Source organism: Glycine soja, chromosome 3 (assembly GCF_004193775.1).
Source record: "Glycine soja cultivar W05 chromosome 3, ASM419377v2, whole genome shotgun sequence".
Lineage (NCBI taxonomy): Eukaryota > Viridiplantae > Streptophyta > Magnoliopsida > Fabales > Fabaceae > Glycine > Glycine soja.
The window spans coordinates 8,393,788-8,410,874 of NC_041004.1; positions in this window are offsets into that span (position 1 = coordinate 8,393,788).

The window sequence follows — 17,087 nt, forward strand, 5'->3', positions numbered from 1 at the left end:
TTAAAGCCTTGAAGACTTGTCTTTAGGTCTTAGTTTTGGTTTGACGATTTTACATTGCCAAACAAGATTTATAGATTTGTCATTTGTATTGAATGTTTTAGTCTAGACATGATGTTTGATATAGTTTAAGGTTGCTTGAATCCATGCTTAGTGTGAATCAAATATGTTAGAAAAATAGATTCATCTCTAAGTTTCTTAGAAGCAATGAGTTCAACATGATGTAATTGATTACAAGGTTTTGTAATCAATTACAAAGTGTTAGAACTAGAAACATAACTTTCTTCTAATTGGAATTTAGCAAGAAGCATCGAATTAATCAATCATCAATTTCTGTAATCTAGTACAGAAGCCAGTTTCACAAAAAGGAAGACTTTATATATTGAGACAATTGATTATCATTTATTGTAATCGATTAGATTGTGTCTAAAACTTAAGGAACTCTCTGTGTGTCGAAATAATCAACTACCACAATTGATAATCGATTATTCCAAAAAGCACATAAGCATGAGAAGCTTTTTCTTTGAAATGAGATAATAAATTACCATATTTTTTTAATCAATTACCAAGTTTCTGGAAATGCGGAACAAAGAGGAATTTTGAAAAATTAATCGATTACCATATTTGACAATCGATTAAATCGGTTTTGTTTGTCCAAATTATAAATACTCTCTTATATGATTGAGATTAAGGTAACTTCTTCGACGAAGGAATATATCTCCACATAAGACCGAGTTTGTCCTCCATTTGCTTGAGATTGAGATAATTTTTTCATGGAAGAAGTATATCTCCACATGAGATTGAGCTTATGCTCCATAAGATTGGCTTATGACCACAAGAGATTGAGATAACTTTCTTCAAAGAAGTATATCTCAACATAACATTGAATGCCTAGAAATTGATTAATTTAGCATTGATTGATTGTGATATTATTATTGATTAATTGTTTCTATGTGAAAAGTGTGTGTGGCGACATTATAATATCTTGTTATGAGGAAATTATTATTTTAAGATATTTGTATTATTATTATTAGTGTTATTTTAAAAAACGTGCATACCATGGTTAGATTTTCTAGATTATCGTGTCAGCTAAGAACAACATTGTTTGTGAACTCTTTTAGAACTTTTTTTATTTATTGGATTATTATCTCATTAAAAGGGTTGTTTTCAAAGAACGAGAAATAAACAGTTGAAAACTGAGGGAACTTTATACTTAGTTTTCTTTTAACTACATTTATTTTAGAATAAAGCGAATGTGACTTATCCCATTATACTTTTAACATTCGTTTTAGAAGCCCATATTTGAGATCATTTTTACTTTGTAAGGATTCAATCTTATTTATAATACTTGAGGTATTTCAAACCATTGGAGTTTCTAAAGCAAAATCATATTATTGATACTATGGCAGAATAGGCACTTTGTGCCTCACTTCCTTTTCATGCGTTTTTTTTTCTAAATAAAAAATAATTATAAAGCTAGTGGATTGTTTGTTAAGGTAGTTATAAAGATAAAATAGTAACTTACCAATGTTGTTATAAGGATAAAATGGATATAAAAATGTGTATATCAAAACACTATATTCTCTTTATATATAGTTATAGATTTTAAATAATGTTTTATTATAAGTTGTTATTGTAATGGGGAACGTTACACTTCTACAAATGCAAGGAAAAAATTAAATTGCATCTCCTCCCTTTCACGTGATGATGGCACCATGTTTTTTTTTTATTTATCATAATGGCATTTCTGATGTAGTTGTTTCCTATTTTCAAACCTTGTTTCAATCTAGTAATATTTGTAATGATTTTCCTTAGATTATTAATAAAATATGCGTCAATGTTTCAGCTTATGACAATGACTCATTATTGGCCACTTTTACCATTGATGAATTCAAAAATCCTTTTTTTTCAAATGGACTCTGACAAATCCCCTAGATCTAATGGTTTGACCAAACTTTTTTAAAACAAAAATTGGCATTTATGTGGCCTTGAACTTTTTCACTAGTGTTTCGCAACTGGAAATTTTCCTCCTCAGATAAATTAAGCCTTCATTGTCCTTATCCTCAAAAGGAAGCATCCCACCACCATGAGAGACTTTAGACCTATTTTCCATGTGCAATGTCATTTACAAAATAATCTCTAAAGTGCTAGCCAACTGCCTTAAGCCTATTCTCCAAAAATGCATTTCCCAAGAACAATAATTTTTTAGGGGAAGATCGCTTTATTCTAGACAATATCCTTTTAGCCTTTGAAATTATTCACCACATGAGATCCAAAATCAAGGGTAAAATGGGGGGGGGGGTGTTCTAAAAATTGATATTAGCAAAGCATTTGATGGAGTGAACTAGAATTTCTTGTTTAGTGTCTTGAGAAAAATGGGATTTCATGAGAAATGGGTTTCATGGATGAATATTTGTCTCCAATTTGTCCAATTTCCTATTGTTATCAATGGTGATCCTATAGGGCAAATATCTTCAAGGAGAGGACTTAGACAGGGTGACCAACTATCATCCTACTTGTTCATTTTGTGCACTGGGGAACTATTAGATTTACTAAAAAAAACAAAAGAGGCAAAAAGAGACATCCATGGTGTGAAGATGTGTAGAGGGGCTCCATCCTTCTCACATATTTTATTTGCTGATAATTTTTTTTTTTGTTTTGCAGGGTTTATGACAAATAAATTACAATTCTTTAGGAGATCCTAGACACATATGGACAAGCATTAGGTCAACTAATCTATTATCAAAAGTCATAAATCTTTTTCAGCTCCAACACTCATCAACTCCATAGGTGAAAAATCTCTTATAATCTTGTAGTATATGAGAGCATTGGTTCTAGAAAGCACATGGTCCTATCTTCTATCAATGGAAAAAAGAAGAAAACCATTTTTGTTGTTTTTTCTTTATCAAGGATAGGCTTTGGAACCGCATCAACCATTGGATTAGCAAACAACTCCCAAAAGTAGGTAAAATGATTCTTGTTAAATCAGTTGATCAATCCTTCCACACATATTATATGAATGTCTATTTTTCTCCCTCTACTCTTAAAGATGACTTGCAGAAAATGATGAATTCATTTTGGTGGGGTTCCAACAATCAACAAAAGAAAGGCTTAAATTGATTAAATTGAGACAAAATGGCAATGAAGAAAGAAGCTAGAGGTATAGGGTTTAAATATTTTCATGCCTTTAATATTGTCGTGCAAGTGAACAAGGGTTGGAGATTGTTGACCAACCAAGATACAATAGTAGCAAAAGTTTTCAAAGCCAAATATTTTCTGCCGGTGGATTTCAAGGATGCTCACAATCCAAGCTTTGTATGTCGTAGTATCCATGTTTCATGAGTGGTGGTGAAAAAAGGTTTTCAATGGAGTATTGACAATGGTAATTCTATTTATGCGGGGCCCAACCTTGGCTTAAGAATGGTAACAATTTCTATGTCTTAACTATCCATTCTAGTGACAACTATGACTAGAAAGTAGGAGATTTAATTGATCACAACATTTGTGCTTGGAAGAAAGATCTCATGAAGGAAAACTTTAATCAACTTGATGCTGAAAAAATTCAATCTCTCCCACTCTTGAACATGATGCAAAATGATAAGGTATTCTGGAAATTCTCCCCTACAGTGAATATACAGTTCAGAAGGCCTATCACAATATTATGGAGAACATCCTAGATAATACCCATCTAAGATGCGAAGGAGATTGGATGCTCATTTGGAAGCTTCAAGCACCTCCAAAAATAAAACACTTCTTATGGAGACTTCTAAGGGGATGCCTACTAACTCGGTCCAACCTTAGAAAGAAGCAAATATTGTGCCCTTTAATTGGATTGTGTTTGCTGCAAAACAAAATCATTGAAAATGAATGGCATTTATTCCTTGCATGTGATCACGCTCAACACATATGGCTTGAAGCTATCTTAGGGAATCTTATTGAGCAAAAATGGGATAATGTTGAGAACTTTCACTCTTTGATCTTTCATCTCTTACAGGATTTTCTTTCACAAAATAGTCAAAATTGGTGTGGTTCTTTGGTGCATTTGAAAGACCCACAACACAAAAATTAGGGAAGAAACTGTTAGGAATTTTATAATTCATAATTAATTAATTAGTGTGGGCTAAATATTATATTTATCATTTATATTAGTTATTTACATTTATGGGCTCAATAAAAGTGATCTAATTTGGTGAGCCTATTGGACTATCATCAGAAATTAATATGGGCTTGATAAGCGGAAACCAGTTTGGCCCGTTAGGGAATAATGGGAACTCTAATAGGTTAAAACATAAAGCAAGGTTGTGGTCCCCAAGACACCAAATCAGAAATTGTATTATCTCCTCCCCATCTGAAGAGAAACCTAAGGTCCCAAAAGGAAAACGGTGATTTGGTTGAGGAAGAACACAAAACCAACAGTTCCTCAGACTCATCAATCCCGCTACTTATCATGGATCCAGGTATTTTTCACAACCCCTCTTGATAATCTAACGTAATGTGTTTTCAGTGATTATTGGTATTTTATTAAGATCCCTAAAATGCCAAACAAGTGGTATCAGAGTCAGGTTATTATTACATTATTGGGAATTAAAGTTATTTAGTTTGTGTTATACCTGTATTATTTTGTTACATGAACCCTAATTTTATTTTGGGATTTTATCTTTGCAAATATAATTTTGATTGTAAATTTGGGTTTTTTTTTCTTTTCAACCACGATATAATAATCATCATATGCACGTTTATGTTTTGCATTCGGATTCCATGAGAAAAAAAACTATTTTTTTTTTCTCGCTCGAGAATAGTCATCCATTTTTGTTTCTCGTTCACGTGTTTGTTTTTTTTTATGGTTGTTGGTTTTGTTTCCTTATGCATGCCATGACATGATATACATGTGATACATAATCTTTGGCTTTATTATATCATCATAAGAAAATCCATGTTGCATATCGTTAAATGCAATTTGGCTTTTTCATTTTATTTTTGTTTTCCTTGTTTTTATTTGTGAATTATGTGTATTAATTGGTGATTCCCATTATGTTTTGGTGTAAATTTAGAAATTACAAACCCTCGTATTATTCCTTTTTTATATCTGGTAATTTTGATTGAGTTGATTGAAACAATATATTGTCAAAGCAATCTCTATTGTGTAAATTAATTTAATTAAAATTGCATACATATTAGTATAAAACTATTTATGCAAATTGTGCTCAGCCTAAAGGAAGACACAATTTGGCCAAATAATTGTGTACCTGTGATGATAAATGTATGACAATTAGAAGGTATTTTCATGTGAATTATAGTTGATCCAAAGAAAGACTATGATTTGATAGAATTTATTGTCAATATTTGATCATTGTGTTGAGAGTACCAATTACAAATTAATTTCTCTGTCCAAAGACTATGAATTAATGTTGTGCTAGGTATCTTGTGATGAGTTTTTTATGTGAACTATTTTGCACATGTCTTGTTATATATATATAACTTATTGGCTTATTTGTGAGCATGTAATTTTTTATTATTATTATTATTTAGTTTTTGTTGCTAGTGCTGCAAATGTATCTACTCAAGTGAACGGTATCCCTATGCTGAATGGGACAAATTTTAAGGTCTGGAAGGAAGCCATAGAAATTGTTCTCAGCTGTATGGATTTGGATTTGGCACTGAGAACGAAATGACCCACTTCCACTCTGGAAGCTTCCAATGAGGTAAAAATTGAGAAATGGGATCGTTCCAATCGAATGTGCATTATGATCATGAAGCGCTCTATTCCAGAAGTGTTTCGGGACTCTATTTCTAATGGTGAAAATGCAAAGAAATTTATTGATGAAATTGAGCAGTACTTTGCCAAAAATGAGAAGACGGAGATGAGTAACCTTTTGACTAAACTCATCTCCATGAAGTATAACGGCAAAAGTAATATAAGGGAGTACATAATGGAAATGTCTAACTTAGCATCTAAACTGAAAGCACTTAAGTTAGAGCTTGGTGAAGACCTGCTCATGCATTTAGTTTTGATCTCACTTCCTGCACACTTTGGGCAATTCAAAGTGAGTTATAACATTCACAAGGACAAATGATTCCTTAATGAGCTTATATCTCACTGTGTGCAAGAGGAAGAGAGGCTGTAGAGAGACAGATCTGAAAGTGCTCATTTAAGCTCCACCTCTTAGAATAAGAAAAGAAAGAAAACTAAGGGTGTTGTTGAAGGGTCTTCTCAGCAAAAGAAACCAAAGAAGGATGAGGAATTTACCTACTACTTCTGCAAGAAGTCTAGACACATAAAGAAAGAGTGTCCCAAGTATGCCACATGGCGTGTAAAGAAAGGTAAATCTCTTGCTCTTATTTGTTCTGAAGTTAATTTAGCTTTTGTACCTAAAGATACTTGGTGGGTAGACTCTGGTGCTACTACTCACATAAGTGTAACCATGCAGGGTTTCCTGTGGAGCCGACTGCCAAATGATGATGAAAGATTCATATTTGTTGGCGATGGCAAAAAAGGTTGCGGTGGAGGCTATAGGAACTTTTAGATTGTAGTTAAAGACTGGATTTTATTTGGATTTGTTTGAGACTTTTGTTGTACCGTCTTTTAGACGGAATTTAATTTCTATTTCTAGTTTGGACAAATTTGGATTTTCTTGTTCATTTGGAAATAATAAAGTTAGTCTCTATCAGAATTCGAATTTGATTGGTTCCGATTCCTTAATTGATAATCTATATATGTTGGATGTTAATTGTTTCTATAATGAAATACTGCAAACAAATTCACGTGGTACAGAAAGGAAATTAAAAGAGAATTCAACCACTTTATGGCACAAACGCTTAGGTCATATCTCTAAATAGAGAATTCGGAGACTTGTGTCGGATGAAATTCTTGAACCTTTAGATTTATCAGACTTTGAAGTCTGTGTTGAATGCATAAAGGGAAAACAGACAAACATAAGGAAATTAGGTGCCGAAAGAGCTAAAGACATCTTAGAACTGGTACATACGGACATTTGTGGTCCTTTTCCAACACCTTCTTGGAATAGGCAACAATACTTTATCTCGTTCATAGATGACTACTCTAGATACAGTTACCTTTATTTGATACATGAGAAGTCTCAATCCCTAGAGGTTTTTAAGAGTTTTAAGGCTAAAGTTGAACTTCAACTTGGAAAGAAAATTAAGGCTGTCAAATATGGTCGTGGTGGTGAGTACTATGGTAGATATGATGGATCAGGAGAACAACGTACAGGACCTTTTGTGCTTTTTCTCAAAGATTGTGGAATTGTTCCGCAATACACAATGCCAGGCAAACCTAGCATGAATGGTGTTGCAGAACGATGAAACCGAACTCTTAAGGATATTGTGAGAAGTATGGTTAGTCATTCTTCTTTGCCAGAGTCACTTTGGGGAGAAGCCTTAAAGATTGCAGCTTACATCCTTAATAGGGTGCCAAGTAAAATTGTTAATAAAACCCCTTATGAACTTTGGACTAGCAAAAAGCCAAGCATTAAGAATCTGCATATTTGGGGTTGTCCGGCTGAGGCACGACCTTATAGGCCACATGAAAGAAAGCTAGATTCAAGAACAATTAGCTGCTATTTTGTTGGCTATATTGAACGCTCTCGGGGTTATAAGTTTTATTATCCCACTTTAAGATCAATATTTGAAACGGGAAATGCAAGATTTCTTGAGGAAGTTGAGTTTGGGAAGGAAGAAAACATAAGGAAAGTTGTCTTTAAGGAAGAACCTGTTATTGACAGTGCTCAAGTCCTCATACCTATTGTTGTTTAAGAAATAACTCCGGTAATAGAAAACAATGTTCAAACTATTATTGATGACATTGTTCAAGAACAAGACAATGATGAGGTTCTTCCTTAAATACCTATACAGCAACCTCAACAACCTCAAGAAGTGTCATTAAGGAGATCTGATAAAGAAAGGAGAAGTGCAATCCCTGATGATTATATTATCTTTCTCCAAGAACATGAGGATGGCATTGGTTTAACAAAGGATGATCCGATTAACTTTTGTCAAGCCATGCGTAGTTCTAACTCTCAAAACTGGATCAACGCCATGAAGGATGAGATGAAATCTATGCAAGACAATGACGTTTGGGATCTCGTCGAATTTCCTGAAAGTGTGAAACCTATTGGTTGCAAATGGATATTTAAAACCAAAAGGGATTCAAAGGGAAATGTTGAGAGAAATAAGGCCCGTCTAGTCGCTAAAGGATTTACCCAAAAGGAAGGCATTGACTATAAAGAAACTTTTTCTCCAGAATCTTCAAAGGATTCTTTTAGAAAAATAATGGCACTAGTAGTTCATTATGATTTAGAGCTACATTAGATGGATGTTAAGACTGTGTTTCTAAATGGTGACATTGAAGAAGCAATTTATATGATGTAACCAAAATACTTTGTATCAGGTGACTCAAAGTCTATGGTTTGCAAACTAAATAAATCCATCTATGGTTTGAAACAAGCTTCCTGTCAATGGTATTACAAGTTCCATCAAGTCATTACCTCATATGATTTTGAGGCAAATGTAGTTGATGATTGTGTATACCACAAGTTTAGTTGGAGTAAATACTCATTCTTGGTGTTATATGTCGATGATATACTACTTGCTAGCAATGATATAAGCTTCTTACAAGAGACTAAGAAATTTCAGACGAAAAATTTTGAGTTGAAAGATCTTGGGGAAGCCTCTTTTGTATTAAGAATCAAGATACTAAGAGATCGCTTTCAAGGTATCATAAGGTTGTCACAAGAAAGTTATATCGATAAGGTCCTAGATAGATTCGGCATGAAAGATAGTAAACCAAGAGATACCCCGATAGCTAAAGGAGACAAATTTAGTCTCAAACAATTCCCTAATAATGACCTTAAAAGAATAGAGAAGCAAAAGATTCCTTATGCATCAGCAGTAGGAAGTCTAATGTACGCTCAAGTTTGCACTCGTCCCGATATAACATTTGTAGTAGGAGTTCTGGGTAGATATTTGAGTAATCCTGGAGTGCAGCATTGGAAAGCATCAAAACGTATGATGTGTTACCTAAAGAGAACAAAAGGATACACGCTCACTTATCAGAAGTATGAGAATTTAGAGATCATTGGGTACTTAGACTCTGATTTTGTTGGATGTCAAGATAGCAAACACTCCACATCTGGATACATATTTATGATGGCTGAAGGAGCTATCTCTTGCAAGTCTGCTAAATAGACTCTCATAGCTTCTTTGACCATGGCCGTGAAGTTCATTGTTTGTTTTGAGGCATCCAACCATGGGATATGGCTAAGAAATTTTGTCACTGGTTTGTGTGTGGTTGATGGCATTGAAAGACAATTAAAGATTTATTGTGACAATAACTCAACAGTTCTTTACTCCAACAACAATAGGAGTGCAACCAAATCAAAGTTTATTGACATCAAGTTTATGGTTGTTAAAGAAAGAGTTCAGAATAGACAGATTTCCATAAAACATTTAAGGACTAATGATATGCTAGCTGACCCACTTAGGAAAGGTTTGGTACCTAATGTTTTTCATAAGCACACTGCCCATATGGGAGTGATTCCTTATAGTACCTTAGTTTAGTGGGAGTCTCATTTATGTTCTATATATGCCTTATGTTGTTCAGAAGTTTGTATAGATTGATTTTCTATCAAATAAAGTTGAAGGTTATCATTTCATCCTAAGCTTGTTCTGTTTGCAATATTTATATTGTGTTTGGATTGATCTCTATAAAGAATAAAGTTTGGACTAATTGGAAATGAACATGAATGAGATCACATTGTAGAAGTAAGATATTTTGATGTTTTGATGATGCCAAAGGATCAAGTGCTTCTCAAGTTTTATTCAAGAATGGAATCCAAGAATCCAAGAAAATCAAGATATATGATCAAGTTGATCTCTAGAATCTTAGGAAGAAGTTTCCAAATTGAAAAAGCAAAAGGTTTGGCCAAATAATTTTATCTAAATCATTTTAAATTGAGATTTACTCTCTGGTAATCGATTACCAGAGGATGTAATCGATTACCAATGGCCAATATGCTTTCTGAAAAGGTTTTAAAAGGTTTTAAATATTTTAGAAAGCATGTAATCGATTACCAAAGGTTTGGAACGTTTTAAAACAGCCATAAGAAATTTGAATTTGAATTTCAAAGTTATGTGATCGATTACAGTAAGTTGGTAATCGATTACCAGTGTTTAAATATTCCAATTTCAAATAAGAAGATTCATAACTCTTTAGAAGTAATTGTGTAATCGATTACCAGTAAGGATTTTCGAATATAACTCCCGATAGTCACATATTTTCAAATGTTTTTGAATGGCCATCAAAGGCCTATGTATAAGTGACTTGGGATACGAAAATTCTAGAGAGTTTTTATTGCTTAAAAAGTCTTATCCTCTCAAAAGATCAAGAGAGTTTTTCTGAACTGAAATGTCTTATCCTCTCAAAAAGGATTCTTTTGTCAAACACTTTTATATTCAATAAGGAAGCTTCATTGATCTTCAATTGTAATATCTTTCTCTTTCAAGAGAGATTTCTTCTTCTCTTCTTCTTACTTCTGAAAAGGGATTAAGAGACCAAGGGTCTCTTGTTGTAAAGGATTCCTGAACACAAGGGAAGAGTTGTCCTTGTGTGGTTCAGACTTTGTAAAAGGAGTTTTACAAAGAGAGTGAAAAATCTCAAGTGGGTTGCTTGAGGACTAGACATAGGCACGGGAAGTGGCTGAACCAGTATAAATCAAGTTTGCATTTCTCTCTTCCCTTAAACTTCTTTTATTTATTGTTATTTATCTTATGCTTTAAAGAAGTTTATTTTGAATTGTCTTTTGAGTAATTCATGTTAAGGGTGCATTTTTAATCCAAAAAGAGAGAGTGAAATTTTAATTGGGGAATAGTCTTTGTATCTAATTCACCCCCCCCCTCTTCTTAAGATAACTGAGGCTATTTGTCTAACAAGTGATATCAGAGCAGGATTCTTGTATAAAGTTTAAAAACTTCAAGAATAGATATGGCCTCATCCAACTTTCCATTTCCTGAGGGAAATTCTATTAATAGCCCTCTTATGTTCAATGGCGAGGGTTATCACTATTGGAAAACCCGAATGCAGATCCTTATTGAAGCCATAGATTTAAATATATGGGAAGCCATTGAAGTTGGTCCCTTTATTCCTACAAAGGTAGTGGGAAATGCAACTATAGAAAAACCAAGAGAGGAATGGAATGATGATTAAAGAAGAAAGGTACAATACAATTTAAAGGCCAAAAATATAATCACTTCTGCATTAGGCATGGATGAATATTTTAGAGTCTCAAATTGTAAAAATACAAAAGAAATGTGGGATACATTGCAAGTAACCTATGAAGGCACAACTGATGTCAAGAGATCTAGAATAAACACTCTCACACATGAATATGAATTGTTCAGAATGTTTCAATATGAGACCATAGAAGATATGTAGAAGAGATTTACTTGTATTGTTCATCCTCTTGCATCATTGGGAAAAATATTTCCTAATGAAGATCTTATTAACAAAGTGTTGAGATGTTTAAGCAGGCAATGGCAACCAAAAGTAACAGCAATTGCAGAATCAAGAGATCTCACTAATATGTCTCTTGTCACTCTCATTGGAAAACTTCAAGAACATGAAATGGAACTTATGAGACTCCATCAACATGAAGAGAATGATATAAAGAGAAAAGGAATAGCACTCAGAGCCTCATTATCTTCTAGTCAAGAAGAAAGTGACAAAGAGGACTTGACTGAAATAGAAGAAGATGATGATGATTTCAGATTCTTTGTGAAAAGGTTCAATAAATTTATAATAAACAAACGAAATAAAAGGGAATCAAACATCAATACAAAGAAGAAAGAAGAAGATTCCTCCTTAGCCCCAACATGCTATGAAAGCAATCAACTTGGGCACATGAGATTCGATTGTCTTGTCTTTAAAAGAAGAATGGAAAAATCCGACAAGAGAAATCTCAAATAAAAGAAAGAAAAGAAAGCATAAATCACTTGGGAAGATAATGACATAAATTCTTCAAGTGATTCAGAAAAATAAAATCATAAATCTGGGTTTCATGTTGAAAAACTATGAAAGCAAAGAAGAGCAAAGTTGATACATTGATAGCAATTTCACCAAACACATGGCGGGAGATGCATAAGAGTTTATTCATATTTCTCCCAAAGATAGTAAATGTGTGATCTATGGAGACAACAAACAAAGGTCACTTGTCTTTAATTAATTACTTTTGATTTTTTTTCCTATGATTGTTAACTCTTGATTGAATTTTGAAGCTTGTTTTCTGATTAAATGTTGATTGTCTTTGATGATTGTTTTTGAATGAATTTTTTATTGTGTTTGAGATTGATGTTTGATTGTGTTTAATTGTAAGTATTTGATTGTGTTTTTGATTGATATGTTATTGTGTTTTGATTTTGCTTGATTAATATGGTATGCTTGTTAGTATAATTGATTGATAATAGAAATAGGTAATTTTTAGGAGAAAAGCCTTGTTTGGTGTTCTGATAATCGATTACCATTACGTGTAATCGATTACACAAGAACAGGTAGCCTGTAATCGATTATAGATCCTTGTAATCGATTACCAATAGGCAGTATGGTCCTGTAATCGATTACGAATCCCTGTAATCGATTACCATTCGTCCTCCACTATAAATAACATGTGTTTCAAATGTTGCAGCCACGAAACTCATGATTGTTGCGCCCTTTTTTTTTTCAAACTTCAAATCCTCATATCTTCTTCGTTTCTTAACCAAATCACGTCCCACAAAGCCCAAACTTCATCATTTTCAATCCTCTTTTGATTCCATTGATTGAAATCTGAAAAAACTTCCTCAAATGGCTGAATCAATGAAAAAGAGAAAGGGCTCTTCCACCACCGCCGCCGCTGCTGGCCATCGATGCCACGGACCATCTGAAGCACCCACAGCACCAGTTCCTCCTTCCTTGTCATCTCCATGATCATCTACTCTATTTTCTTTAGATGATCAACGTCTACGGTACTCTTCTCAATTTTCTACTAGAATCATATTAGACCCTAAGTACCTAGACATAGCTTTCTTTGATGATGAGACATTTGACTGCTATCAAGTATTTCAAAACTCTGGCTTAGTTGATTTTATGTCTTTAAAATTGCCTCATTATCCTGAACTAGTTAGATTCTTTTACAATAACTTAAGAATTCAGGATAGTAAACTTTACTCTAAGGTGCACGGTATTCCTCTTGTCATTGATCAATCTCTGTTTTTCTCATTGACTAAATTACCTAGTCAAGGTGTTCCTTTTGAGGGCACTGTTGTTGATGACTGGAAGTTCGATTATTCGAGTCATGATGCTCGTCGTATGGTCTGTAATGCCAGGCTGATATGACCGACAGATTGCTTGTCGGGTCATTAACCTTTGATTTCTGCATCATGCACTACATCATTGTTAGAATTTTGTTATCCTGTTCGTCTAATCTTGCTCAAGCCTCTGAGGAGGACTTGATTTTGTTGTGGGCTTTTCTTACCGATCGTCAGATCGACTGGGCCCACTTGGTTAAGGACCGTATGCATAAGGCATTACGGACCAATGCACCTCTTCCGTATCCTCAATTAGTCACTCTTTTTCTTCGTCACTTTCAAATTCCTCTCGATGATGAACCTTTTGTTCAAGTCAAGAGATCTTTTGCCATTGGTGCTGGAGTGGTAACTTCTTTTGGGTATCGTAAGGATATTGATGGACAATGGATTAGGAAACAAGATTTACCACCATCGATTCCTGATGAGCGTACTTCGTCTCCTCTGCCACAAAGAGATGCTTCCTCTACTCTTATGCATGAATTCCTTTCTGAACTACGTGGCCTTTGAGCGTTTGTAGGTGACCGCTTGGATGCCATGGATGCTCATTTTGAAGGCATGGATACATAGATTACTCAGCTAGAAGACGACATGGGTTTCATTCGTCGTTACTTCGATCCACCGGCTGCCCCATAGTTCTTTCTAGTAGTTCTTTATTTCAGCCATGTATTTTGCTTTTATTGTTTTAGTTATGGTTAACTTGCACTTTTATTACTATTTCTAGACTTTAAATTGATTGGTTAAGACTTTGAGTGGCCTGCTCCAGTTTATGACTGACTTTGTTTTCCTTAGTTCTTTTCCTTATACGTTGTTGGCTTTTTGATGTTGCCAAAGGGGGAGAGAACATGGGTTAGAAATCATTAACTTAGGCGTAAATTCCAAAAGATAGGGGGAGTAAGGGTTGTGTGTACGCGCCATCAACTTGTATATAGTTTATCTTGATTTCAGGATATTGTCATCATCAAAAAGGGGGAGATTGTAGAAGCAAGATATTTTGATGTTTTGATGATGCCAAAGGATCAAGTGCTTTTCAAGTTTTATTCAAGACAAGAATTCAAGAAAATCAAGATATATGATCAAGTTGATCTCTAGAATCTTAGGAAGAAGTTTCCAAATTGAAAAAGCAAAAGGTTTGGCTAAATAATTTTATCTAAATCATTTTAAACTGATATTTACTCTATGGTAATCGATTACTAGAGGATGTAATCAATTACCAGTGGCCAATATGCTTTCTAAAAAGGTTTTAAATATTTTAGAAAGCATGTAATCGATTACACATGACTTGTAATTGATTACCAGAGGTTTGAAACATTTTAAAATAGCCATAAGAAATTTGAATTTAAATTTCAAAGTTGTGTAATTGATTACAGTAAGTTGGTAATCGATTACCAGTGTTTAAATATTTAAATTTCAAATAAGAAGAGTCATAACTCTTCAGAAGTAATTGTGTAATCGATTACACCATTATTGTAATCGATTACCAGTAAGGATTTTCGAATATAACTCCCAACAGTCACATATTTTCAAATGTTTTTGAATGGTCATCAAAGGCCTATATATAAGTGACTTGGGATACGAAAATTCTAGAGAGTTTTTATTGCCCAAAAAGTCTTATCCTCTCAAAAGATCAAGAGAGTTTTTCTGAACTGAAATGTCTTATCCTTTCAAAAAGGATTCTTTGGTCAAACACTTTTATATTCAATAAGGAATCTTGATTGATCTTCAATTGTAATATCTTTCTCTTTCAAGAGAGATTTTTTCTTCTCTTCTTCTTACTTCTGAAAAGGGATTAAGAGACTGAGGGTCTCTTGTTGTAAAGGATTCCTGAACACAAGGGAAGAGTTGTCCCTGTGTGTTTCAGACTTTGTAAAAGGAGTTTTACAAAAAGAGTGGAAAATCTCAAGTGAGTTGCTTGAGGATTGGACATAGGCGCGGGAAGTGGCCGAACCAGTATAAATCAAGTTTGCATTTCTCTCTTCCCTTAAACTTCTTTTATTTTTTTCTATTTATCTTTTACTTTAAAGAAGTTTATTTTGAATTGTCTTTTGAGTAATTCATGTTAAGAGTGCATTGTTAATCCAAAAAGAGAGAGTGAAGTTTTAATTGGGGAATAGTCTTTGTATCTTAATTCAACTCCCCCTTCTTAAGATAACTGAGGCCATTTGTCTAACACACATTGCATGTTATTTTCATGTTGATTATCCATATTTGATCTATGTCATCAAGTATATGTGACATTGGTGATCATTGTGGCTCAATCACGTTGGATTGTGAGGAAAACTGCAATGGTTCTGTGTTACTATATAAGATAGACCAGATTGTTTAAGGAAAGTCTAAAAGTAAATAGCATACGGTTGCGCGTCTAAAGACTTTTGCAATATAAATGATTAAGGTTAATATAAAGCTCAAGTGGAAGATTGTTAGGAATTTTATAATTCCTAATTAATTAATTAGTGTGGGCTACATATTATATTTATCATTTATATTAGTTATTTATATTTATGGGTTCAATAAAAGTGATCTAATTTGATGAGCCTATTGGACTATAATCAGAAATTAATATGGACTTGATAAGAGGAAACCAGTTTGGCCCGTTAGGGAATAATGAGAACTCTAACAAATTCAAACCTAAAGCAAGGTTGTGGTCCCCAAGACACCAAATCAGAAATTGTATTCTCTTCTCCCCATCTGACGAGAAACCTAAGGTCCCAAAAGGAAAATGGTGATTTGGTTAAGGAATAACAAAAACCAACACAGTTCCTCAGACTCATCAATTTCGCTGCTTATCATAGATCCAGGTATTTTTCACAAACCCTCTTGATAATCTAATGTGATGTGTTTCCGGTGATTATTGATATTTTATTAAGATCCCTAAAATGTCAAACAGAAATTACAACCACTCCTTGGGTTGCACTCTCAACAACAATGTAGAATTTCTCCCAATGGGAGAAAGTCCGTGCAACATCAACATCTCAGCATCAACTCCAAACAAACAACATGAACACATCTTAGGCACCTCCACGACAAAGCTTCTTGAAGTACAATTTTGATGCAACCATATTTGCCGAAGCAAATGCTTATGGAGCGAATATTTATTTGAGAGGCACTCATGGGAACTTCATCATAGAAAAAATAATTTCTTCATCAGGCATTCCATCCCTAGAGGAAGTTGAAACTTCGGCATTTTCCAAAGCCATCAACTGGATCCGTTAACTCAACATCCACAATGTCATTTTTTAGCTTGATTGCAAAAGTGTTGTTGATTCTTTCAAAAGTTACTCTAAAGGAATCTCATATTTTGATCTCATTTTAAATAGATGCATAGCAGATTTCTCATTATAATGGTAGGGTGAGTGTTGTTAAGAGACAAATTAATCTTGTAGCTCATAATCTAGCTAAGGCTTCAAGATTTTATGATAGCTTTCATGATTTTGATTATATCCCTTCATGTAAAGTTTCTCAAGTCATGAATGAAATTATATAATGATTCTTCCTTTTAAAAAAATAATATTCTATATTTTATGCAATAGGTTGAATATTATATGATATATATATATATATATATATATATATATATATATATATATATATATATATATATATATATATATAGATCGAGATGTACATGTTTATCATGTTATTGTATTGTTGGTAACTCAATTATTCTCAAGATGCTAGACCAACATGATAGGATAAGGGACATGATAATGTAATCATGTCCTAATAGTGCAACAAAC